This window comes from Protopterus annectens, chromosome 5.part0 (genome assembly GCF_019279795.1).
Source record: "Protopterus annectens isolate FY-2018-M chromosome 5.part0, PAN1.0, whole genome shotgun sequence".
NCBI classification, from domain to species: Eukaryota; Metazoa; Chordata; order Ceratodontiformes; family Protopteridae; genus Protopterus; species Protopterus annectens.
The window spans coordinates 417413913-417434466 of record NC_056735.1 but is presented as its reverse complement, the minus strand read 5'-3'; the positions used below and the strand labels follow the sequence as shown (position 1 = coordinate 417434466).

Genomic DNA, 20554 nt, shown 5'->3' with positions numbered 1-20554 from the left:
TTCACTCCCCTCTCACCCCTTAAAAGGCCCATCTCAATACCAAAAGATTTCCAAATTCCGTTAATCACAGCCACACAGGTAGAAACAGCACTCTCCAAAGCTAAGAATAGGGCATCCACGGGACCAGATGACATCCCAGGCTGTGTACTACATGAACTACAAAATGAACTGGCACCCCACCTAAGTGTCATGTTTAATCATAGCCTCACCTCAGGATTCGTGCCCACTGAGTTGCGCACAGCTACAGTTATCCCGCTCCACAAGGGAGGATCCACCTTGGATCCTGGGAACTACCGTCCCATCCGTCTGACAAGCCTGATCTGCAAGGGCTTGGAACGCATTATCATGGAACTTAAAAACAAAGACATTGGCAACCTCCAGACACTGGACCACTCCCAGTTTGGGTTTGTGAAGGGCCGATCTTGTCTCCTGAATCTGATTGACTTCTTCGAATCAGTCTCCAGAGCTGTGGACGAGGGTAAGGAGGTCCACACAGCCTATCTGGACCTTGCCAAGGCCTATGACACCATCCCCCACTCTGGAATCATAGATAAACTTAGTAAGCTGGGCATAAATCCCTACGTCACTCGATGGGTTGCCAACTGGCTTACTGACAGAACCCAGACTGTAAAAGTAGCCAACTCCAAATCCAGCTCCAGACAAGTGACAAGTGGAGTACCTCAGGGTTCAGTCCTGGGACCACTCTTGTTTGGCATGTACTTCTCTGAAGTACAGGCCAACACTAAGGGACTTTGGCTAACAAAATTTGCAGATGACTGCAAACTGGGAGCCATTATTGAATCCCCAAATGATGTGGATATTCTACAAAAGGGCCTTACAAAACAGATGCCTGGCCAGAGCCATAGGCTCAAGCTTAATGCCAAGAAATGTATAGTCATCCCCTTTGGAAAAAGACATGTACCCATGAACTACAACATAGGTGGCAGGACACTAAACATCGAAAGTGTGATGAGAGACTTAGGGACACAAGTGGACAGTGGTCTCACTTTCGATAACCAAATCGCCACAACAGTCAGGACATCCTTCTACGTGGCACACCTCATCACTAAGGGCTTTTCATCCAGAAAAAAGGAGGTCATTGTCCCACTGTACTCATCCCTCATTAGACCCATTATAGAGTATAATGCCCCATTTGGTATGTACCTCACAAGACATCTGCAACAGCTGGAAAGGCCACAGAAATACCTCACTAAAAGAATCACAGGCCTAAAGCAGATGCCATATGCTGACCATCTAAAAAAACTCCAGCTATACTCTGTGGCATATCGTCTACTCAGAGGCGATCTCTGCTTAACATACAAGGCCATGTCAAACCCTGAGCTGTTGGACATGCTCCACTTAAAGAAATCCCAATCCCTCAGACTCACGTGCTCCAGGGATCTAAACCTTATCATCACAATGAACAAAACATGCTGGAGGGATAGGTTCCTGACCCAGAGACTCCCCATACTCTGGAATAGACTGCCCATACATGTCAAGCAGAGCACCTCATTGGCCCTCTTCAAAAGGAACCTTGATGACTGGATGGGAGATAGGAAATTCACCCCGGGGATCATGTCAGTCACCCTGCCAGACAGGGGCCCAGAGAAGTAAGTATTGTGGGAAAAATTTTCCAGGGAATTGTTATGGCTAGGCTTGCATAGGCCTTAGGGCCGATAGCCTAGTACCAACCGATGAACATGTTGATAATTTTTTGAGATCAGTTTTGCATAGGCTGGTGAGTACAGGGGAGGCATACATAAGGGTAGAGAAGAGGTGTTATCTTGCCATAGCTACCCTAGCTAGGGGGATTAGGAAAGGTTTGACTCTGTACAGGGAGCCAAGTTTTTTGTTGATGGACTTAATAGTGTGATTTACATGTTTATCACATGTAAGGTTGTCTATTATTATGCTTAGAAGCTTTGTATGGTCATCAGGGGAGATAACGGTGTCACTGCTAGATTTGATGTTGAAGGAAGGAGGAGAAATTCGGTTAGGGGAGAAATGCTGTAGCTTGGTTTTGTTAGGATTTAGAAGCAGGCAGCGATTAGCTAGCCATGTTTCTACCGTGCTGAAAGTGGTCTGGGTGAGGGTTAGAAGTTGTGTAGGAGAGGAGGCAGAGCATATTAGCATTGAGTCATCTGCATATTGGATGCAGGTGGCTCCTGGGATGGTGATGTGCAGATCATTGATAAAGATAGAGAAAAGAAGGGGACCTAGTATGGACCTCTGTGGGACACCTAGGGTTAGAGGAAGTTGGGATAACAGCTTGCTCTGCCATAAGACAGCCTGCTGTCTACCGTTTAGGTAGGAGTGAAACCATTGTATTGCGTGTTGGTCTAAACCGATGGTTTGTAGGGTATTAAGCAGTAGCTGAAGGTTGACCATATCGAAAGCTTTTGGAAGAGTGCTGAAGATAGTTTGTTGTTGTTACAATGAAGATTGATGATATTAGAGAAAGATAGAAGAGCCGTGGTGGTACTGTGGTATGGCCTAAAGCCATGCTGAGAGTCGGCGAGCTTTCCGTTTTGAATAAGAAAGTGCATGATTTTTTTGTGTATGCATCCATGATGTTAGCTAGTGGTGAAAGAATAGCTAAAGGTGTAAAGTTAGATAATTCTGTGGAACTTCCTCCTTTATGGAGAGGTATAATGTGATATTTTCCATATTGCTGGGATGGAGCCTTCCGAGATGGATCTGTTGATCAGAATAGAAATGGGAAGTGCTATGGCATCAGCTGCTTTTTGAAGATATTCAGCTGGGAGGTGGTCGGCAGCTAGTGTAGTAGGTTTTTGCTTTTTGAGTAAGTCCCCAACATACCCCAAATAACCCTTAGCTACCTCTTTATTAGCATACCTCACCATGGAACTCTGGAGCAGAACTGGGTTGGGTTGTACAGCTAGTCTTGTAAAGACCCTGGTGACAATTAGTCTAGCATAAACTTATTAATTTATTTGAACCTATGTCCTGTGTAATACCCATCCATGCAGATGACTGGAGAGAAAAATGGCCTTCGACTGCCTCAATGAGTTAGCAGTCAGCTAAGTCTTCAGGGATGTTGGTACTGCTTACCTGAAAATGAGCCACAAAATCCCTGGTTCTGCAGGACTTCATGACCTCTTGGTTAGCATAAACTGAAGGGGCCGTCTCTGCTATGGCCACTCCTGACTGAGAAGGAGTTAAAGGCGTGATGCTGGGTTTCCAAAACCATAGAGATTTGGACACCTTCGGATTCCTGTTATAGCATCTTTGAGGGGTCTCAAATGTGACACTTATGACAGGACAGCATTTTACATTTCTGCACACTCCTCATTAACCTTTCACTGTAGGGCCAAAGAGGATAGAACCATTGGTGACAGACTCCTTAAAATTGTCTGCAAAGTCACAAAGGTGAAGCCAGGCATGATGTCTTAAGGTGATATCTGTCCCTGCTGCCATAGCTTCTCCACTGACTATGTTATATAACAGCCAGTTGAAGAGGTTGGTGATATTTAACACAGTACCTACAGAAGTCTCAACTTGTTTCTTTGATTCAGCAGTGGGTGGTTTATGAAAAGAGTCTAAAAGTTATAGGTACATAGTTTCATAGGTTTGTATTAGGCTAACAGTCACAAGGGTCTTTTTAAGCCTAGCCATGCATCCTAAATCTCTAACAAGTTCTGGTACCCTTGATAAGTGTAAGCAGGGGCTTTGGAGATGAAACATTTATAAGCATGGGCCTGGCAGATGAACCATTTACAGGCTACCTGTGTCCATTAGAGACATAGGTACCAAATGAGGGATGAATTTCCTGTTCCCCATCTAATCATCCAAGTTACACTTGAACTGGATTAGGGAGGAACTCTGCTTCACATGGAAGGGGAGCCTGTTCTAGAGAAGGGGGTAGTCTCTGGGATACATATCTGTCACTCCAACAGGTCCTATTTATATAACAGGCAGGGTTTAAGTCTTTAGAATGGGTAATTCTGGTGCTGTTTATTTTGTGGATATGCAGGAGGTCCATCAGAGTGGGGTCTGACAATATTTTGTATGCCAGGCACAGATCTCTCCCTGAAAAGCTTGAAGGAGACAGAATACAGGGCTAGAGCCTTGAGGTGGTCTGCATAAGACATGTTACTTACACCCTGCATTTTTTCGTGATGAACTTCTGTGGACACTCCAGTTGTTGGATGTGCCTGGTTAGGTACATACCAAAGGGGGCATTGTACTCAATGCTAGGCCTGATGAATGACAAATACAGTAGAACAACATCCTTGGACCTAGATGCCATACCTTTGTTTATAAATTGTACAAAATCGAATGATTTCCACACTGCTGTAGACAAGTGATGAGCAAAACCTAGATTACTGTCTGTCCGTGACCCCAAGTCCCTAACTACTGGGTCATGTCTTAGGGGTATGCTGTCAATATGATAGTTACCAGGGATGGATGACTTCCTGAAGGATACTATTGTGCATTTCTTGGCATTTAGTTTTAGTCCATGGTTCTGACACCAGTTATTCGTCTGTCTCAGTCATTCCTGGAGAAAATTTGAGTTGGTGGGGGATACTATGACTGCTCCTAATTTGCAATCATCAGCTAGAGACCACTGACATTGGCCTTGACTTCAGAGAAGTAAATGCCAAAAAGGAGTGGTCCCAGGACCGATCACTGAGGGACTCTGATTGTGACTGGCCTCTTTGCAGAGGTGGACCCCCCAATTCTAACCTCCTGGGACCTGTCTGTAAGTCAAATGACTGTCCACCAGGTGGTATAAGGGTTTATGCCTAACCTCTTGAGTTTTTCAACAATGCCAAAGTGAGGTATTGTGTCCGATGCCTTGCCAGGTCAAGGTAGGCAGTGTGAACCATTTTGCCCTTATCCATTGCTTTGGTCACCTTTTCAAAGAAGTCCATCAGATTGAGTAGGCATGACCTGCCCTTGACAAAACCAAACTGGGCTGGGTTCCATGTCTGCGGGTTACCTATGTCATTAGTGATAATTTCCATTATAATTGTTCCCATGGCTTTGCATATGAGGCTAGTGAGATTTATGGGTCTGTAGTTTCCAGGGTCTGTAGATGGCCCACCTTTGTGCAGAAGAATGACTGTTGCTATTCTACATTTGTTAGACACAAAGCCTGTTTGGAGGCTACATTTAAATAGCAACACCAGAGGGTCTGACAGATCATGTTACATACTATTTAGAAGGCATCCTGGGATATTGTTTGGGCCCATTGATGCAGTGTTCTTGGCCTTAAAGAGAGTATTAAAGACTTGTTCCCTAGTGATAGTAAGGGTAGTTATATTTGATGGTAGTTCCTGAGGGAAGGTTAAGGAAGAGAGAGGGGTAAAGCTGGGCATGAATTTGTTGGCCAGTTGGTTTGCTATATCTTCTGTCTCAGTACAGGTGTCTATATTTACAATGAACTCTGCATATGACTGTTCATTGCCTTTGAGGTTGCGGACATAGCTAAAGAATGCCTTGAGTTTGTCCTTGGCCTGGGAGACAAATTTACCTCACACTTGGCTCTGATAGACTTTATTTGACCTCTTAGTTGTTTGTTTAGGTTGATGAGAGTGGTTTTATCCTGCCGGGTGCTACACCTCCTAATTTTTGCCATGATTTTCTTCCTTCAGTTATACAGCTGATGTTATGATTTTACCAAGTTGGCTTGTTTTCTGAGTTAGTTCTGTACTTCTTCCTGGTGGGTACAGCTGCCTCTATGCAGATGTAAACATGCTTGTATATGGTTTCTGTGAACAGTTCAGTACAGGCAGCAGTGTTCTCATGATTTATGGGGGCTTCAAATGTTGCCAGGTTATCACTTAATAGTAGGAAGTCAGACTTAGAATTAGTTCCTGAATATTCCAGGGTTAAATGGGGTTCCAGGTTTTATTTTTACTTCAAAGGAGACCATTTTGTGGTCTGACCTTACCAGAAAAGGCATTACAATAGTGGGTGTGCAGCACTCTCCCATATTGGTGAGGACCAGATCTAATATGTTTGCACCTCTGGTCAGTGTATTGACAATCTGATCCAGGGAATTCGTGTTTACAAGATCCAGGAATCTCTGTGCCAGTACGTTTGGTGTTGTATATGATTCCCAGTTAATAGTAGGGTAATTAAAGTTGCCCAAGAATATGGTATTGGTTTGGACAGTGAGTATTTCCAATACGTTTAAATATATGTTATGGGTTTCGTGGGTCATAAAGGGAGACCTATAGCTTGCAAGGAAGTGATATGGGATTTTGCCTATAGTGATTTGAACACAGAGAAGTACATTGTCCTGTTTGACCAACCTTGAGGTATATTTATTTTTGATGTAAATCAAGCCACTTCCACCTTTAGTCACTGTCTGTGTAGTAGCTGGTCTAAATGTGTGGAAAGCTTTAAACCGCTGCTGTGAGAAGAGGAGTAGGGAGTGGAGTTTTTTTTTTTTTTACTCCTAGCACAGAACAGTAACACCTTTAGATTTTCTTGGTTTTGATTTGCTCTGTTGGAAGTACTTTCATTTTGGCATTGCCTAAAAAGGCAATATGGGGGAGAACAATGTTTTAGCTATTATTCAGAAGCCTAGAGGGGAGAGGTGCAAACCATCCCTAGCAAAGCAGCATGGTCTGTTCACCATCTCCCTCCATGCTGCCAAGGAGATAGTCAATAGACTTCTCCCAACTAAATATGTTTAAAAGTGGTTTGTATGTGTTGCATAATTCAATGTCCTCAGGGCAAAAAGGTCAGAAGCATAAGTGCACTTCCCCATTCTGTACAATACTCTAGATTTTTTGTTAGGTGGATGGACAGCAGTTGCATCATCCAACAGCTCTTGTTTAGTGGCTGCTGCTGCTGCTACAATCATAGAGTCCAGCAGAGGAGCCCTTGCACCAATGCTGCCTATCCTTATGGTGGGTGAAAAATCTCACTGGCTTTCCAGAGTATTGCCTCTGTGGAATGTGGCTTCTGCCATGCCCTTCTTGTGGCCAAATTTATAAGATGGTCAAGGAGGAGGGACCACCCAAGAGACAGAGGGTGCAACCACCCAAGAGACAGAGGGTGCAGATTGGTAAGCCTCAAAGAGCACCTCTTCATCCTGGGGGGAGGGGGTAAGTTGGCTAATATCCCTTCTGCTTCATCAATTCAAGGATTTCAACTACATTGTTTCTTCAGGAGGGGATTGTGGGAAACACTGTTTCTCATCCAGGTCAGTTTCTGATATTAAAGACTCAACTTGCATGTCATTTTTCTGGGGATATTTGGAGGTGGTTGGTCAAAATCCCCAGAGGATTTGGAATGAACCTGCCTTGGTTCTTTAGGCTGTTGAATGGGCTGAAGGCTCAAATGTTGGGTGTCAGGGTCTGGAGCCAACGCTGGTGGAAAGGCTGCATGACCCCCAAAAGAGCAGCAATCATCCTCTCTAAAGTCACAAATGCTAAACCCAAATCCATCAGAGTCAGAGATCCCTGGCTGTAAGCCATGCCCTCCTCCACAAAGGTGATGTAAGCAACAACAAAGAGAAAAGCCTCAAGAACACCAATCTGGAGAGCACTGAGATGAAGACTGGTGAGGATGCCTCAAAGGCAGAGGGTCCTGGGACAGATAATGGCCCTAGTCAAGTTGATGCGGAGGATGGTGCAGAAGACTTAAAGTTGGTCAGCTGGCTCCAAGAATCCAGTCATACTGAAGGTCATGGCATCAAATGAATTGGATAACAAGATGTTGATGCTGAGGTAAAGGTACAGGTCAGTGCCAAACAGGCATACTCTGATTGATGTCTTGGCTCCAAGGCCACCAGTGCTGCCATAGGGACTGAGAAAGGAGCAAATAAAGGTGAGGGTGGGCCAGCCCAATCCTTCTTTGAAATGGATTGGATGAACTTCCCCTACTCTTTTCAGTAGGTGACATGAAATCTTTTACATCCATCTGAGCTATTATTAACAATCAACTCAGGCAAGTGGGACCTCGGTTTAACATCTCATCCAAAGGACAACATATATACTGTATATACATATATATATATATATATATATATATATATATATATATATATATATATATATACATATATATATATATATATATATATATATATATATACATACATATATATATATATATATATATATATATATATATATATAAAATACACCTATAAATAATACACGCGCACACACACACACACACACACACACACACAGACGTGCACTAGTACTTGTCAAACATATTTTTGGTCATCCGTTTGGCTGAATGCACTTGGTCAACCAAACAGATGGTTGACCAGTGTGCAAGATCGCACAGTTCTTGGGGTTGGGAATATACTCCTTCACTGATTTTGTGCAATCTTGGAGTTGGTATAAATAATTAGCAGGGATTATGGAGGTACTGCCTTCCACAGTAGGGGAAGTGATGTCCCTCCTCTGGGCCAGTGATCAAGGAGCCTCAATCCTCACCACTGACATTGGCAGGGAATGTTCACTGAGAAAAAAAATAGACATAGAGTATTTTCAGATGCAGTCCTCTTCAGCCAGTACCACTTCCCTTAAGAGCACACAGGGAATGCACACTCCAGTCCTGGTGCTGTGCTTTCTCTCTAGGCCCCAAGTAAGACTCCCCACTGACCACTACAAAGCTAAGTCCTTAGCTGAGTGTTTCAAACCAAGTCCTCCACCACGCTCTCTGTGAAATCAGTGCTCTCTGTGTCTCTATTCAAAGTAACTGACACACACACTCTCTTTGAGATTTGGATTTTCACACAGACACACACACACACACACACACACACACACACACACACACACGCACACACACGCACACACACGCACACACACGCACACATTTGGAAAATGCTGGTGCAGCTTACCCGCTCTGACACCACAACCCAGACTATAAGGTAGATTCACTGCCACCAGAACACAAGAAGCCAGCTAATTTAAGGCTGTTACAAGGGTACCCAACTACACTTAGTAAAATTAATATTTATTATAAGATTATCCTCAACAATATACTAAGGTTGAAAGTAACTTTGCTACAGATATGCAACATAAATAAGGAATAAGATAAAGCTTGCTTAAATGTAGAAACAGAGTTTAGTAATATGTGATCAGCATCCATACTAAATGACTGTGGCTTAAAAAAATAAGGAACTTGCTTATGAGTGTATTACACACACATCAAGAAAGATGACTTCTTACAAACTTGACAAGAATGTAAAAAAAAAAAACAGGATATATCAGAAAAAAACTAATCTGCTTTCTTTAAAGAATGGACAACAGGACATGTGTTTATCCACAAGGCATTTCCTTGTAAAAAATATGCTTTTCTAAGAAAGTTTAAAAATATGCTTTTCTAAGAAAGTTTATCCACAAGGCATTTCCTTAAAAATATGCTTTTCTGCACTTATCAGCATTTGCGTCATCAAGGCAGTATCTTTCCAAAACCAAGAGGGAGTGCTTAACTAAAAATATATATAAAGTCTGTATTAAATCCAGTTATGTTAGGAGTATTGGTAGGGACACATTTGTCCCAAGGTAAATGTTAGATCTCTCACATCATCTGTACTATATGAGAAGTAAAGTAGAACAATAACTAAAAGCTGTAACAGAAGTACGTGTGTTTTACTATAAAAAGTTATTTGTTACTGCTCTGAGTTGATGCTGCAAAGTATATTCTCTCATCAGTATATATTCTGCAAGTTTCTGTATGTAACAGACTGTGAATGCAACTATAACCAGACTTTGATTTAGCAGAATCCAGCCAGCAAGACTGAGTGTCTTAAGAACACTTCAAATCCATCACAGTAAGCAGCACCATAGTAACAACAATAACAAAAATTAATTTTTCAATGGTGAGCCTATATGCACTCAAACACAGAGGGAAGGGTAAGCCCTGCAGAGGGTCACTTCAGTCAAATTGCAGTAACTAACATGTGTATGTATGTGTAATTTCTAAACAGAAGTATTCCAGTTTATGCAGCTTGCAGCAGTTAAAGTTTTTTTCAGATGTCTGAATCCAGTGAGACTAGTTCAGGAAAGTCGCAGTGCCATAAATTCTCCAAGAAAAGGTGGATATCTACTTTGCCCAGCAGTCCGCTGCCTGTTGTGCTTCACCAGCTTCTCAAGTGAGTCTGAAAAATTTCCCGCCATCAGCAACAACAGCCTGATCACCTGTTTTCTTGCAAACTGGTAAGACTTTTTTGTGTCACATTTTTAGTATGGATATTATTAGACATTCTGTATGTTATTAGACAGTTTGGATATTATTAGACATAATTCATGCAGGAGTAAACCAAGCTTAAGTAAATTGCAATGTTGGGATACACCGCACATTAGTAAATGTAAAACCTTATTAGGGCAGGTTGATAGTAAGGCATTATACAAATGTATTACAATATTTGACTGGTATCTCAAAGTAAATCATGTGGAGTATGACAAATGTTTATTATGTCAATCAACAAAAACTGCATTTTGTGTAGTATGCTATAAAAACGTATTGCATGATATTGCTAAAACAACAGACTGTGAAAACAGATCTGTTCATGATAAAGAATTAACTAAGATTAAAGTGTTTCCATTATATTCAGATGTTGAACAGTTATGTCCTATCAACATATGTAAAAGGTTTATTTCAGAGCTACAACAGGAGTCAAATCAGTTACTGACAGGACCTCTAATATATTTTGTTACAAAAGAAAGTAATAAACTTCTAAGAGACAGACACAATGAGTTCAGAAAGCTTAGACAAGTTATACAAACATTTTTTCAAAAGTGCATAGGAGTTTTAAATTCAGCAGAACAGGTTACTAAAGAATGTCAGAAAGACCATGCAACATTACAGAAAACTCTTCAACAGCATTTGCAAGACGAAGAAAATGGATTAGCTAAACTGACAAGAACTGACTTCCTACATACATTGGGAAAGAGCAGGAAACTACAGTTGACCTGTACAAAAGAGATATATTTTATAATATGTTTGTGTTTTGAAAATGGTTAAGCATACATGGTAGGATGGTAAAATACAAATCATTCTCAAATGTTTAAAACTTCCATTTAATTACAGCAAGATATTTATCAGTGCTACATTAAAGTAAAGCATATGACTGCCATTCTCATAGCATAGTCAAAAGGTAAACAAAACAGTTATAGTGTATAAAAAATAAATAAAAATAGTTAATAAGAGTAAAGATTTCAAGTCACAAAACTGACATGCTTGTATAAAGATTTAACGTCACAAGACTGACATGCATGTATTTTCTTTTCATAAAAAGCACAAAAATAACAGGCAGACAACAGCAAATATAAATAATATAAATATAAACATATGTTAGTTAAGCTAATATCTATTTATTTTTTGCATTTTTTATAATTGTATAGTAACACCACACCAAACGGTTACCGTTCTGAATTTTAAAAAGAAATAAAATCACAGATGGTATTAGTCAAACAGTCTTTGTAAAACGAACGGCAGAGCAGTTAAATAAATACAAAATACTGAAATCAAAAGTTAAAAATATGTAAGCTAATTGTAAAATAATGTTTAGTTTGCATAGTTATGCAAATCACAAACATAATACTAAGTGTTTTATAACTGTATTTTACTAACAGATGATTAAAGGAAAAATGCTAAAATGGTTAACTGAAATGTGAGCTTAGACCCTCCTAGACTGGATGAATAGTTACAGGAAATGTTGAGCAGATAAGATAAGAAACAAGGCTGATTGCCAAACAAGTGGCTTGAGTTTTTCTAAAAAACTTATTGTTATTAAAACATAATTGTTAAAATGTTCACATGCAATATTATTTGGTAATTGTAATAAAATATCACAATTGTGCATATATGTCACTGATAAAAGTAAAAAACCTTAGTTACATCAAGTATAGCCAACAGATGAGTTATAGTATACATACAGTTCAAATAAAGTATACAGGAAGGTACAAATAACTACGATTAGAAGTAGACAGCAAAGGCAACAGAAAAGAAAACAGCCAGAAAATTATCAAATTAGACAAAGGTCTATAGTTTAATAACCTAATAAAGCAAATGTATAACCAAAGTGTTGGGCTGACATACATTATAAAGCAAATAAACAATAGTGCAATACTACAGGGGGAGGGTTACTTTCTCAGTGTACTTTCTCAGTTTTACACTGACTGTGTGAGCAGTATTGCAAAAGGGTATAAAATAAAGCTACAGGAAGAAATAATATCTCATTCCTTTTTGACAATACTCTTTTAGGGGGGAGGGAAAAACAGGTATTAGTGCATTAGAAATACTGGATTAAACCTGACAGGATAAGATATTTTGCATGTTGCTAATAGCTATCATGCTAGTTATTAGTATTACATTGTATTTACAACCTGTTGAACTGTAAAGCTATACAAGAGATGGCTTAAAATTGCTTTATTAAAGCTATACACGAGAGAGTAAAGATATGTAAAAATTGAGTAAGAATGGTCACTATTTTTAATATGTTTTGGCAAGACAATGTTGGTATGCAAAAAGCATAAATGTTTCTAATTTCTGGGTATGTAGTTGCCTCTGGTGGCAATTCCACTAGATACTTCTAAAGAGACATAAGTATTTTCCAAGATGTTGCTTGGTGTTAATGTTACTAAATTTGTAGATTGGACTATGTACAAATACAAAATAATTCAGTACAAATGAAATTAATGTCTAGCAATGAATATGTGTAGAAAACCATGTTTAAAAAAATTGGGTCCAGGATAGCTACTAGATTGAAATGTATGAATAGCAAACAGTCTGTGTAAATACATACTATACAGGATACATTGTAATAAGTTAAAAAGTAATTTGTCAAGTTGTAATATTATCACTGGCTTTAAGTTGGAGTTTTATTATTGGTTTTTGGACCATCATTTTATTTGTACTAGTATTGGTTACCCCAGTTAAAGGAAAATTAAATATTGTATTCATACATCTAATGGACTAATATGTACATAACATTCTTTAGTATATACATCAGTTTTTTTTAATCCTCAAGTATTAAATATATTGAAATAATTGCATTCACTCTAAGACCAGTTCAGTACTTCATGTTCACTTCACTGTCAACCAAGATGTTAATGGGCAGTTCTGAGACATGACCACAATGTTATGGTTAAAATGACATTGAAACTGTACATTTTCAGCAGTGTATAAATGCTTAGAGTAGCACATAGTTCTTGTCTCTTATAGATATTAGTCTATCTCTAATCTTTTGATATAAAATAATCAATAAAAGTAAAGAGTTAATTCATCAGGTGCAAAGAGTTAATAAAAGAGTACTAAGTCAAAAATTAAACTCTGTGATTGCAAAAGAATAAATCAATCAAGTTAAAAAAATAAAACTAAAGCAGACACAGCTCATAACTGATGAAATATTTTCACAAAATGGTTTGCAAAGGAAAAAGTTGTTAAATACATTCAGTTTTAGTAGTAATACTTGATATCAATGTATTAACTATGTAAAATTGCATTTTGACTTGTGTATCAAAAGAAGACTAAAGATTTTGTTTCTTAATGTATTTTCTATATAATGTGATCAAAATACATATCAGTATAAAGTGTTTTGAGTATGTTTTAAAATAAAAAGAGGGAATTGTAAGATTATGCTAAACAATATACTAAGGTTGAAAGTAGTTTTGCTACAAATATGCAACATAAATAATGAATAAGATAAAGCTTGCTTAAATGTAGAAATAGAGTTTAGTAATATGCATCCATACTAAATGACTGTGGCTTAAAAAATAAGGAACTTACTTATGAGTGTATTACATACACATCAAGAAAGCTGACTTCTTACAGACTTGGCAAGAATGTAAAAAAAAAGGATATATCAGAAAAAACTAATCTGCTTTCTTTAAAGAATGGACAACAGGACATGTGTTTATTCAGAAGGCGTTTCCTTGAAAAATATGCTTTTCTAAGAAAGTTTAAAAATATGCTTTTCTAAGAAAGTTTATCCAGAAGGCATTTCCTTAAAAATATGCTTTTCTGCACTTATCAGCATTTGCACAAGAACAGATGTGTCAGCATTTGCATCATTAAGGCAGTATCTTTCCAAAACCAAGAGGGAGTGCTTAACTAAAAATATATGTAAAGTCTGTATTAAATCCAGTTATGTTAGGGGTATTGGTAGGGACACATTTGTCCCGAGGTAAATTTTATATCTCTCACATCATCTGTACTATATGAGATGTAAAGTAGAACAATAACTAAAAGCTGTAACAGAAGTATGTGTGGTTTATTATAAAAAGTTATTTGTTACTGCTCTGAGTTGATGCTGCAAAGTATATTCTCTCATCAGGGTATATTCTGCAAGTTTCTGCATGCAACAGACTGTGAATGCAACTATAACCAGACTTTGATTTCAGCAGAATCCAGTCATCAAGACTGAGTGTCTTAAGAAGACTTCAAATCCATCACAGTAAGCAGCACCATAGCAATGCAGTAACAAAAATTAAATTTTCAGTGAGTCTTACTGCTGCTTGAGCATACAACCCCTGTGTGTCACAGAAAGCTTTGCCATGGACTGTTATACAGGAAAGGTGTTTGTTGGTGGACTGGACAACACCACAAATGAGCAGAGTTTGGAAAAAGTTTTCTGCAAATATGGCCAGATTGCAGAAGTAATTGTCGTCCGGGATAGAGAAACTCAGAAATCAAGAGGTTTTGGCTTTGTGACATTTGAAAATCCAAAAGATGCTACAGATGCCAGTGAAGCAATGGATGGACAGACACTTGATGGGAATCAGATTCATGTAGACAAGGCAGGACAGTCCCGAGCTGGCTCCAGAGGTGGTGGATATGGTGGTGGCCATGGAGGATATGGCAGTGGAGGCTACAATAGTGGTGGCTACAGTAACTATGGCAGTGGTAGAGCCAGTTCTTATTATGGCAGGAGTCAGGGTGGCTATGCCTCTGGAAGAGGCTACAGAAACTGCTACGACAGCTAAGTGGCTGGGCATAAATTTCAACATTAAGAGGTGATCTACACAGAATTCCATTGCATAATTCTCACATCCTGAACATCCAGCTGTGAAATAAGGCACCTTTATCAATCTGCAATTTCTGGTTAATTTCTTGTTAACACCTAAACTGGTTCTATTACCTAAGTATGTCAACTTCAGCTATATTTTTAAAAGCACTTTTGTTTCACAACAAATCTTTAAGCATCTGTGATGCATAGGGATTAAAGTCGAAATGCAGTTCAAAACTGATTAACAAAAAAAAAAAAAAAAAAAAAAAAAACTGTTCAAGCAATTAGTAGTCCAAGGCTGAACAAACTGAGTGCTGATACATTCGGTTCTTAGTGCATTTCTTTGAGTGGCATGGTGGTAAAGGTATAAACAAGTTTTTACCCCACCTTCTTAAAGTCTCCTTTGATTCATGACTATGAACAGAATAGTAAAGTGTATATAGTAAACATACTCTGCATAAAGTTGCAAGATTTTTTTATTTTTGTCACTGGAAAATAGTCTGTATTTGAGTTGGTTTTAGTATACTGTAAGGAGTTTGGAAAATCTATTAAAAGTTACTTTCAACCTTAGTATATTGTTGAGCATAATCTTACATTTATACTAATGGTAGTTGTTAACCAACTTTTGGGAACGTGGAGCCATAATGCCACTAAGTAAATAAAAGTATTCTTAAAGGTTAAATATTTTCTAAAAGACCAACCACAATGAAAGGTTTAGATATATTTAATGATAAACTATAAAAAGAAAACATGAAAATAATGAATATATATTTACAATAAATACCAGAGTTTCAATCAAAGGAAATATAAAAAAAATAACACAGATGGAAAGACTCAGACAGATACAAAAATACATTTAGCTAATCTCGCTATATTTTCCTAAGTGACTGAAGAATTATTGTTCCCTAGTTCCTTGCTAAAACAAGGCAAAATGAAAGTGGATGGGTGTCTCAGGTCAGGTCCCAAAAACAGTGCGATTATCACATCTTCCACTGGTATTCAAATACAATTTCAGAGCTGGCTACGGAATGACATCACATCTGGTTACCTGACTCTGTAGTTCCCACACTACCCCCTCACTAGAAACTGAGCCAGGATCTGCCACTGATATGTCATAATACACACAGATAACTTTAGCTAAGGTTTACTACAGCATCTGGAAACTGTAAAACAATTCCAACACTTCCACCCTTCCTGCAGAAGCCAATAAGCTATTCTCTTGCAGCATTTAGATCTGTCAGATAAAATATTTATGGCCTAAACCAAGTCATTTAATTTCAGGCTATTTTTTTTAAGGTCAGCTGCGTTGAGCTTAATCCCTTCCCTTCCAGTACCGCTGTTAAAATATACACTGTACATACATTTCATCAGTTACAACAATATACTCTCATGTACATGTATATTTCTTTTCTGTCCAGCAGAACCCACTGTTGATGCATTTTTAACACAAGCAACTTTACAAATGCTTTTTTAACACAACCATCTGTACAAATCAGTTTGATATTCAAATGACACATACCTCTTTACAAAACCCCAGCTAGGTATGCTGGCATATGTTACACAAGCACTGCACTACTTCCTCTGGCACAGCTGGCACTACTTCACATAATCACAGGGGAATGCAGGGGTGCTTGCCCACCATGCAAAAAAAAAAAAATTTTTTTTTGTAATATATGTATATGCGTATATATATATATATATATATATATATATGTATATATATATATATATATATATATATATATATATATATATATATATATATATATATATATATATAGATAGATATATATGGGTTCACTATATAATTTTGAAATGCTAAAATCACAAATTTCAGTATTTTGAAATTATAATACCGAGAACCTGGAATCCTGAAGCAGCAGAAGCGGGAAATTCAAAGTCTCAAAGTAAGGAGACTTTGAATTAGCACTTCTGTTGTTTTGGAGAGTGAGTGGTGTGGTGTTTGTGTATGTTTGTGTGTTGTTTGGGATGTAAGTGTGTTAGTGTGTGTGCGAGGGAGTGTAGAATATGTGTGTGACTTGAGCTTGTGTGGCTGGCTGTGCGATCTCAGAGTTAGAGTATATAAGAAGGGGGGTGTGGGGGGTGCAGCCCCCCACATGGGGGGGTGCAGGGGGGCTTGCCCCCTGCATATACATAGTTTAAGTTAGTGTGTGTGGTTGTGGGGGGGGGGTGTTATGTGTATGTGAAGTGTAGGTGCGTGTTTGAATTTCGCTTTTTTTTTTTATTTTCGGGATTCCGGGTTCTCGGTATTATAATTTCGAAATACTGAAATTCATGATTTTAGTATTTTGAAATTATATAGAAACTATATATACACTGATTTAACACAGTTGGCAAAATTTAAAAATAAAGGAGACCTTAGCTTTCAGCAAGGAGATCCATCTGATCAGTAATGGTGACAAATGAGGCTGAGATTAGTTAGTATACAAGGGGATTGTGGAAAAAAAAGTGTTTTTTTCTGAAGGAGCCTGAGGCAAAGAGCACTATTACAAGGCTATACTGGATTCAACAAGTGTTTCAGTATCCATCAGTCAGAATGGGCGGACTACACGGAACAGAATTAGAAATATTTAGATAACTCTTGCTCCAAGAAGAAGATGTCCAGTTTCCTCACTGTAGTGGGGTCAAAACCATCGGTTAATTCTATATGAGGCACAGGAGAAGGAGACATTTGAGAGATCACAGCAATAGGCCAGATAAGTTTAACAGATGATACTTCTTTCCTGGGCAGTTTGGGTGAAGAAGATTTGTTGAATTCCCATGTCTTCATTTCCTACATCCTTTGCCATCACCTTCATTTTCTCCTGTTTATCTTTTTGTTTCATCTGATAAGAGTAGTCCTTTCACTATTAACTTACTCTTGCACTTCTGCAGGGTTCTTGGAGCTGAAGTTTCTACAGATTAAATAATCCACTTTAAAGTGATTTGATAACAGGGGCACCATGGAATATTTTGTGAGTTACCTAAGAGGGCAATCTTATGCTCACATCTAGTGTAGTTTTTAAAGCCTGATCCCTTATTCATAACTGGGATTTCAAAACACTCTAATACCTAGAAAATCGGAACTATAACTGTTACCACAAAAGTAGAACCATGACCACCAATGTCAAAACAGTAGAACTGGAATTAACAATAATACAGCAATTCAACAATTTTGTCAAAAAATAAAAATAGAAACAATATTAGAGAAGCATTAAAGCAAACTTGATAAATGTTAGCTAGCTATCAGAAAAGGGACAACATTGTGCAGTCTGTAAGGCCTGGTTTATAAGCAGATACATATCTAAGTTCTGGAAAGAAAGTTTCTAAAAGTATGGAACAATGAAGCAAAAACTAACAGTATTAGGTAAAACCAGTCTAGAACGACACTATAATTTTGTGAAAACAGAAGAAAAACAGGATTTATATGTTTGTTAGGTCTCAAACTGAAAGATCTATATCTGAAGCTAATGAGCAGCAAATGAGATGTGGTAGAAAGAGGGAAGTGAGGAGTATTATGAGAGCTAATGGAAGAATTCAAGCTTTCAGAAAAGTGATGCAAGTATTAGTACCACCTGCAGTGAAAAGTCCCTGGGTTTGAAGTGTGCAGACTGGATCATGTAAGATCATGCAAATGACTGGTTGTTCTATATCCCCATACTCACCCATGGTCATGGGCTTCATATGGGAGAACCAAACAGATGAGATTGCAAATAAAAGCAGAAATGAGGATCCTTCATGGGGCATTTGGGTCACTCACCATAATGCTGACAATCTGAGAGGATTTCAGACTACAGACATTACTGCACCACGTTAAAAGTAATCAGTAGAGGTAATATGAGTACCTTGTGAGAGCTCCCCTCAGGTACCTCCCAAAAAGAGGAGTGGAAGGAGTGATCTGCCAGTAGGAGGTACTGTGGCAGACCCAGAATACATTGGACAGATTATATCTCTCAGCTTGCCTAGGAATGCCTGAGGATCCAACAGGATGAGTTGATACTGCTAAAAGAGATCTGGAAGTCTGGTCTATCCTGCTTATCTTGCTATTACTTCAACCTTCACTAGGACATAGCATTTAAAAGATGAAGGGTTGGATGGCAGGAGGGAAAAAAAGATGAAAAAGCTTATACATAAACAATTATCATCATAAGGAAGATATGATGATGGCTGTATGAACAGGATCTATGCAATGTAAGATCACTTGTTAGAGTACCTCACATGACTCTGTTATCTACTTTTTAACTGATACTTGCCATAGTATTCCAAATGTATAGGTAGAATAATAAGTAATACACCAAATCAACCCAAACAAAGGGAATGTTGAACTAATGAAATATTTCATGCAGTAAAAATGAGGCAAAAACGAACATTATGTGCTTACCATAACGATAGATCCATACTGTCTTCTTTTTATACAATTCAACCTTGGGTTCCTGGATCCAGCTTGGATCTGGCCTTGGCATCTTTAAACTTGGGGATGCAGGGCTCTGATTCCTTCCCTACAAGTAATTCCCTCTTTCCCTCTCTCCCTCAGAACTACCTCAGATCAAGTTTGCTCACACATACAGAAAGATATTAAATTATGCAGAGATTTTAAATGTACCACACTTACATAAAATTTAGACATTTTATATGAATGAAACAATCAGCTGCAGTTGATAATAACAAGACTCCCACAGAGGACCATTCATTCTTCAAGGCACCCTAGGTGACAACTTGGATAAGAGAAAAAGGGAGGGATGTTCAACTGACCAAAATGAAGACAATACAGATCTATTGTTATAATAAGTACATAACCTTTGTATCTGATGTTTTTTCCATCCATTTCAACCTTTGGGACAGATTCCCCTAGCTACCAACCATCTGGGAGTCATCAAGGAAGGATACTCCTGACAATGGCAGAACCAAAGGAAGCAAGGGCTCTTGACTGCATATCCAATTTATAATGTGAAACAAAGGTTTGGACTGCGGACCAAGTGCCTGAAGCACAAATTCCATCAATGGGTACTCTATACTGAAAAGAAGCGGAAGTTGTTATATACCTTGTCAAATGAGCTATAGGATTCTTGGCTAAATATATGCCTAATTTCTCATACACAAAGACGATGCAATTTGTGAACCATCTGGAAAGAATAACTTTAGATATATTTTGGCCTAATTTGGATTTAGAGAAGGAAACAAATAACTGATTGTATTTTCAAAAGTATTTGGTTCTGTGAATACAGAACCTAAGTTGCCTATTAACACCAAGCAAATGTAAAGTGTATTTTCACTTGTTTGAAAACTTTGGGAAGAAAACTGACACATTTATTTAATGATTAAGATTTGTTTTGGATGCCACCATTGGAAGAAAATTAGTATTTGTTCTCAAAGAGACTCCACTTTACGGTAGTTTGCAAGAAATAACTTGTAGTTCTGAAATTCTTTTTGTAAAAGTAATTGCCACTAGAAATATAGTCATCCAGGATAAAAAGTTTAAATCTGTTGAAGCTGCAAGTTCAAAGGGGTGTTGCATTACGGCCTGTAGCATGAGAGTAATAGCCCATGGAGGGATTGTTTTTTTACAGGTGGTCTAAGTAAAAATATACCTTTCAGAAAGGCCTT

At 38.3% G+C, this 20554-nt stretch overlaps 1 protein-coding gene and 1 pseudogene across 1 annotated transcript in view; one reads left to right on the top strand and one right to left on the bottom strand.

Moving 5' to 3' along the window:
* Positions 1-20554, bottom strand: part of EFHC2 (EF-hand domain containing 2) — a 1536365-nt gene that overhangs the window by 824134 nt on the left and 691677 nt on the right. The gene's annotated exons all lie outside the window — the stretch shown is intronic.
* LOC122802667 lies at positions 14499-15028 on the top strand (annotated as a pseudogene).